Raw genomic sequence first — 7,852 nt, forward strand, 5'->3', positions numbered from 1 at the left:
AGGCAGAGGCGACTGGGAGAGTCCAGACCGAACATGACCTTGAGCCAAGCCCAGTGTGGTGAGCGGGGAGGAGACAGAGGAGAGTCTGGAGTGTAAAGAGAAGAGGAAAAAGGTACCCAAAGGGGCTGAATTATATAGGGAGGGCATCTGGAAGAAGGGCAGCCCGGGCCCTGAGTTGGAGAAGTTTAGGGTAGGAAGCGGGGTGTGTTAGTCAGAAGGACCCTGTAACTGGTGAGGACTGAGGGATCCTGGGAGAACCTGGCAGCCAGGTCCACTTTGTTATGTTAAAAAAGACACCTCAGCCAGTCTGTCTCAAGTTTGAGGCCTAACAGCTGTGCTCCTGGAGCGATTGGTAATTAGCATGTTTTGCTTTGTTTTGTTTGTTAGTTAAGGGCTGTCCCCTTTACGCACGCCGATGCAGCACGTGTTTAGTAGGGCAGCTGAGTGTGTAAACGGAGGGGAAGATGTGCAGGTGACGACAGAATGCAAATAATCAAAAGTAAGGTCCAAGCCAGACACTTACTTAAAAGGCTAGACTAGCAATTTGTAAAATGACAGGTAAGGGAAGGCAGGGGTGGGTATTCACCTACAGACTTTTGTGTTGAAGAATTTGGCTCAACGCCTGTCTCTGAAAATGTAACCTAAGCAAATAATCCACAAGCATTAAAAACCTGTTAGTTTAGATCATGCAGAATTTTTACTTTTATCATTCAAAACTATTGAACATTTGGTAATTTCATATAGGTCGACTTAATATCCACACAAAGGAAAGACTGGGTGTGGTGGTGCAGTCCTGTAGTCCCAGAATTCCAGAGGCAGAGGCAGGAGGATCAGGAGTTCATCCTCAGCCTTGACTGCACAGCAGTTCAAGGCTAGCGTAGAATACAACAGATAGTTGTGTGTGTGTTTGTGTGTGTAAGATAATGTGACATGATTTGAACTGAAAAGGCGGGCAAACAAACGCACAATCTTAGCGGCATGGTTACACGACAGTGGCACAAACAAGCCTTTAAAACTGACATACTTTTTACACATTAAAGCCCACACATTTTATATGCTCAATAGTTTTTAACTGTTTATACTAATTAATATTAGTTAATATTAACAATTAATATTAATAGTATTTAACAACTGCATACACCACCCAAATAAGAGCTGGGGCATTTTCATTTTTCTGGACTAATCTTTGTGTTCCTTTCCAGTTTTTCAGATCACCCAGCAACCTAGCGAGTGGCCCCTGGGGCTCTGATTTCAACCACTGCAGACTAGTTTCCTTGGTTCTTGGACTTAGTGGAGCCCTACAAAAAGCATTGCCTCGCGTCTAACTCCTGCTTCCTGTCTGACTTGAGTATGGTGACTGTGAGAGTCATCGACGCTGCATCAGCGGGAACAGTGCCATCCACGCCGCCTCAGCAGCTACACCCGTTATTAAATACTATTCTATTGTACCACTAGCAATTGCCGTGTGTCCATTCTACTACGAACCCCATTTGGTCTGTTTCCAGTTAGGGATTGGGATTTACCATGAGTAAACCCTTGTATGTCTTAAACTGTCTCATGAAAAAGATTTAAAACTCAAATTGCTAAATCATATGATAATTTTCATTGACCCGTATAGATACCGAAGAATTGTTCTTTCAAAGAGACCACATCCTTTTACACTCTGGCCATGGGATGAGATTTTTCAGGTGTTTTACATCCTTGACAAACTTGAGTTGGTTTTTTTGTTTGTTTGTTTTTTTGTTCTTTGTTTTTTTTGTCTTTTTGTTTTGTTTTGTTTTGTTTTGTTTTTCAAGATGGGGTTTCTCTGTAGCTTTGGAGCTTGTCATAGAACTAGCTCTTGTAGACCAGGCTGGCCTCAAACTTCCAGAGATCCGCCTGCCCCTACCTCCCAAGTGCTGGGATTAAAGGTGTGCGCCACCATTGCCAGGCTAGGCTTGAATATTTTTGACCCCTTTTGGAAGTTGTAATACTGGTGGAGTTTTCAGTGTTTATGAATATAATACAGGGCAACTACAACGGGTGAAAATAGGGAGACCAGAGATGGATGAATTAAATAATTTTTTAAAAAATCCTCAAAAAATAAAATAAATAATTAAAAAATAAAAAATAATTTAAAAATAAACTGATTAAAATAGGCAACTAAAAATTTTAAATGGGTGCTCTGTAGAGCAAGGTCGTGAAGGGAGGGGAGTGTGGTAGTGCGGCCATTCTCCCGCCTTCCACCTCTGCGCCCTCACAGAGCCCCCAGCGAGCGCGGCGCCATGTTTGGCCGGAGTGTCCGTCAGGCTGGCCTCAAACTCACAAAGATCCGCCTGCTTCTGCTTCCCGAGTGCTGGGATTAAAGGCGTGTGCCACCACCGCCCGGCGAATTAACAATCTGTTGTCTTCAAGAAACTTGTGTAAATTATAATGTATCTGGGTTAGAAACAGGGCGAGGAAAGGGAGATGCGTTTTGTCCTCTTTCTGATTTGCATGCCGGCAGAGATTACATGAAAGCTCTGGCTTCTCTGTGACTAAAATGTAGCACAGTGTTGACGACAGTGGATATAATAATAAGAAACAGAAGACATTTGGTGCTCTGGTCACAGGCATGGGGCGGGCAGCAATGCTTTTTTTTTTCTACAGCCCATGTGTTTTATACAGTACGCTAGCAAAAATAGTTCATATATTTGTGTCTATGCCATAAATTAATTTTCTTTCCTTTATTTCAGCAAAAGCACTACTTACATTATGAAGAATTTCACATAACTTGTTATTTTAGACTAGAGAATACTTAACAGATTATGGCATAAAAATTCTGAACAAATTGCTGGGTGGTGGTGGTGCACACCTTTAATCCCAGCACCCAGGAGGCAGAGGCAGGCGGATCTCTGTGACTTTGAAGCCAGCCTGGTCTATGAAGTGAGTTCCAGGACAGCCAGGGTTGTTACACAGAGAAATCCTGTCTTGGGGGGAATAATGAACAAAATTTGAAGTATCTACCTCCAAAGCATTAAGGAAATGAAAAAATGTTTAAATTTAAATTGTTTTAGTAATTTATACATATTTCTATTAAAACTCTGAAAATTTTTATTGAAAGACCAAACTATTGCAATGATCAAAATGATTCCAAGTAGATATTTCTGTTTAACATGTAAAAAATTGCATGCAGCCTTAGTGAATGGTTTGATATTGAAATGCTATCTGTAGTTTCAGCGTTCCGTGCCCACTGGGTTCATGATTTACCTGTGCCATGTCTCACTAAACACCGTGAGATGTGGCTGACATGTCATGTGTTGCTCCGACCCGCGGGTTGGCCAACGGAGACCCTGGGGGGAGGGGGGGGTGAGAATTGAAAGGGACAAGAGACAGAAAAGATGGAGACAACACAGAATTCTGATCAAGTCTCGTTTATTAGGGGAATAAACAAGGTAGATACGGGGCAATGGGAAAGAGTGAGTGGGTTCTTACGTCAATGGGTTACTAGGCAGCTATCATGAAAAATGTTCCAGAGGAGATTGCAGCGAAAGTCACTAATTGCAAGGAAACAGATGTCTTTAGCAATTAGTCAGAAAGAGGGATTGCTAGTAATACCAGAAGGTTAATAAATCAGAATAATCAGTTCTTAGGCTGGGAACTTAGAAGAAAGCAAAAAAGTTTCCCACAATGTATCATACCTGTAAATAAAATTCTAACATTTTGTATCTTCCAGATCAACAAACTGGACATAAACAAGTGAGAAAATGGATGGTTGGCCTTCCAGGAATCAATACTTTGTTAGGCAAGAATCTATTGCTCTGTCTACTGGTCTATTGACTGACCTTTCTTTGCTTGGTGACTTCCTTTCTTTCTTTTATCACAGATATCATGGGGGCAGATATTGCACCAGGAACATTTGTTTATAAAATTTTATTATATATTTTTATTATCAGCATTATTAATTTTATCTTTATTATTTTTATATTGTATTATTATATAGTCTGCATGGGTGTTTTGCCTTCATGTATGTCTGTGTATCATACAAATGCCTGGTGTCTGTGAAGGCCTGAAGAAGGCGTCAGATCCTCTGGAACTGGAGTTACAGATGTTTGTGAGCCACTGTGTTGTCCTGGGACCTGACTGGAGTCTTCCGCCATAACTCTTAACCTCTGAGCCATCTCTCCAACACAGTTACTCTATCCTAGAAATGCCCTTATAGACACACCCAAAAGTGTAGGTCTTAGGTTTCTAAATATGTGGGTTATCACCCATGGGCGGGGAAAAGGGGGGTCGAATGAGCATTTCACAGGGGTCTGTGATATCCTGCATATAAGATATTTACACTATGATTCATAACAGTAGCAACACTACAGTTATTAAGTAGCAATGAAATTTTTTTTCTCTTTTGTTTTTTCCAGACAGGATTTCTCTGTGTAGCTCTGGTTGTCCAGGAACTGACTCGGTAGACCAGGCTGGCCTCAACTCACAGAGCTCCTACTGCCTCTGCCTCTCTGAGTGCTAGGATTAAAGGAGCGCACCACCACTGCCTGGCTAGCAACAAAAATAATTTTGTGGTTTAGGGTCACAACAACATGAGGAACTGTATTAAAAGGTCACAGCTTTAGGAAGGTTGAGGTTGTTCTAAATCCAGTCTAGTTGACAATGGAAATTAAACCATACCGTACACATGCAGTTTTTACCCTTAATAATTTTCCAGATGAGGTTGCTTGGTTTCCTTTGTGTGAAACCTGCAGAGTCGTAAAGCTGACAACGTTTTGGAAAAGCATGAGTTAATCCACAAGCCGCTGGAAACATCATCTGGAGACCTGTGCTCATTTCTGCCTCTGGCCACTCAAGTGAATTTCTAAGATGTTCCTCATATTTTCTTCTTTCTCCAAAACATCACTTACACAGGGTATTTCGGGCACCAGATGCTTTTAAAGTTTGGGGGATAATTATAGCATAAACAAAAGAAGGTCCGATTCATCCCTCACTCTCCCTGCAATCCTATAACTCTCCACTAGGGGGAGCTTTCCCCACTTTTCATGAGGCCTAGTCCCCTGTTTTCTGTGAGCTCCCTTTCTTCAAGTTCCTTCCAGAGTACCAGCTGATAATTCCAATATTTCTCAAGAATTCATTTTGCTTAAACATTTTCCGTGTTTCCCTGCTTAAGCTATTTTGAACTTAAAAGACAAATATCTTGCTGTATCCAAAGGCGCACGCCTGCTCAGGTTTCCGCAAGAGGGAAAGATAAACTCGTTGAACATAGAGAACACCATTTCATCTGGTTTTGCCGGTTTTGTTGGTGGGCAGGTGCAGGAAGTCTCACAATCAAGCCGAGCTCCGTTGCGTTCACAGTTCTCGGGTAACGGGGAAGGCTTTACGTTGTGGGAGCTGACGACCTTCTAAAAGTTAAGATGAAACGGCTGGTGTTATTTGCGGAGCGCACCGTGGTTGAGTGCACAGCGCCTGCACTGCCCCCACTGTGTCCTTCCCGAACGCTTCCTTCATCTCTTGAACTCTGCCAGAGTGATGCCAGCTATATCTTAGACAATGGCAATGAGGCCATGAACCATTGCTCCTGTAGCATGTGCTCCATGAATAAAGCCTGCTTGGTTATTTATACTGCCTAGGAATTCACAGAGCCTGAGGACGGAACTATACCTCTACAGGGTAAGATAGCCTTCAGAAATGGCTTTGTGCATATGTGTGTTTCAGTGGAGGTGCACATATGTGTTGGTAATATGCATGTGTGTGTGTGTGTGTGTGTGTGTGTGTGTGTGTGAGTGTGAAGCTATACATGTCTTGTTTGGAACAGGGTCTCTCATTGGCCTGCACTTCACCAAGTGGACTAGACTCCTCCGTCAGTGAGCTCCAGGGATCCAGCTGCCTCTGCCTTATATCCCAACTGTTAATAGGGTTGTACACTATGGTACCCAGCATTTTACATGAGTTCTGGGCTTGAACTTAGGTCCTCATGTTTGCAAAGCAAGAGTTTTACTGACAACCATCTCCCCAACTCCTAGAATTTTCTCTTAGGAACTTCAGTTGAAATAACAGTGAACTTGAGCTATGCCAGCTTAAATAAGTAGGGATTTATTTACTCTTTCAAGGCATGGTTGGATACTGCCAATTTAGGCCTGATTCAGTGTTCAACAGTGTCCTGAGAAGACTCTCTTCCTGTCCTTCTCATTTGTTTTATTTAGTGTACACTTTTCTTTTAAAAAACATTTTGTTCTTAATGTGTGTCGTGTGGGTGCCTGAAGAGGCCAGATGTGTTGGGTCAGTGTAGTGCTGGACTTACAGACAGTCCTGAGCCACCTGACATGGGTGCTGGGAACAGTCAGGTCCTCTGCAAGGGCAACATGTGGCTCTACTGCGGACCCATCTCTGCAGCTTTGAACCTCAGGTTGTAGGATTCATGGTCATAGGATGGCTGCTGTACCACCGTGTCTCACAGCCACATTCCAGATTGGGAGAACACAGCAGGTCAAAATGGCCAGAAGCATTTTTTTTTTCTCCAACTAAGGATTTGCTTTTCCTTTCAGAGAAGGAGGCGTCCTCAGGGCGGGCCCTCTGCTTGGAAAGGATGGGAAACAGAGATTGGCAAACCCTTATGCTCTGTCACAAAGAGTTGGCATAGCTCAGGGTGCAGACAAGGCCAGCTTTGTAGGTTTGCCTTGCTTTCCTATTCCTGGAGCCGAGGCAAACCCCAGCTCTGGGTCCAGGAGCAGCAGTGGGAAAGGGAAAGGGTGTCTGCCCCTCCTACTCCGATTTTCTTGTTTTTTGTTTGTTTGTTTTGTTTTTTGAGGCAAAGTCAGCTATGTAAGCCAGGCTGATTTCAAAGTTTCAATCCTCTTGTCTCAGCTTCCCAAGTGCTGGGATTTCAGTGTATGACCCTCTTCACTAACACTTACTGAGTGAGCCCAGAAAAGAGACTCCAGCCGTTAATCCCAGTACCACTCCAGAGGCAGGGGTAGAGGTGGGTGAATTTCTGAATTCAAGGGCAGCCTGCTCTACATAGTGAGTTCCAGGACAGCAAGAGCAGAGTGAAACTCTATTCTAAAACAAAACAAAACAAAACAAAACCCAAACCAAACAAACAAACAGCCCAACACAACACACCTGCTAACAGAACGACTATAAAGCAAGCGAGAACTCACCTGAATAATGTTGATGCAGCAACCTCTGTGTTCAAGGGTGGCAGAACACGTGCTTGTCACACGTGTTATGTGACATCTGTTGAGGTTTTCCCTTAGTTACTTTTCTAGTTGCTGTGACCGAATCCCTGACTGGATGGGACTAGAGCTGTTTGTTTGGGCTCGCAGCTTGAGGGGATACATGAGACCACATCTTTACAAACAAGACAATTTCAAGGAGGACCAAGCTCAGCTCTGAGGAAAGTTGGTGAGTTTGGCTCCTCTTTGCTGAGTTTGAGGCTCTCTCAGAACATCTGCACGGCAGGCATGTGTGTAGGAGGCATCTTGGAACCTCAAGCCAGCATGGCAGCCTGCAGTGCTGGGAACACAGGACAGTGGTTAGACCACTTAGCTTATGGAAGGTCCCAAGTTCCAGATCCAGTACCACAAAAAGGAAAAAGAAAATTAAAAGAAGTGTTATCTGGGCATGAGGCCCTGGTGTTTGATCGGCAAATAAATGATGTTTATGGCTCTAGAATGATGTGGGCAGGGCCTGTTCAGGGCGCATCACAGAGCTTGCACAGTCCCGGGTTGCAATGTTGAAGCATCCCTTGCAAAAAATGTTTTGCAAGTGAGTGTATTGACTCTCAGTAAAGCAACCATGAAGTCAGTCCACATAAACTCTACAAATGGATTTTTAAAATGTTGTATATTTATTATTTTTATAAGTATTCCTTTGGGGATAGATAGTC

Source organism: Arvicola amphibius, chromosome 6 (genome assembly GCF_903992535.2).
Source record: "Arvicola amphibius chromosome 6, mArvAmp1.2, whole genome shotgun sequence".
NCBI classification, from domain to species: Eukaryota; Metazoa; Chordata; class Mammalia; order Rodentia; family Cricetidae; genus Arvicola; species Arvicola amphibius.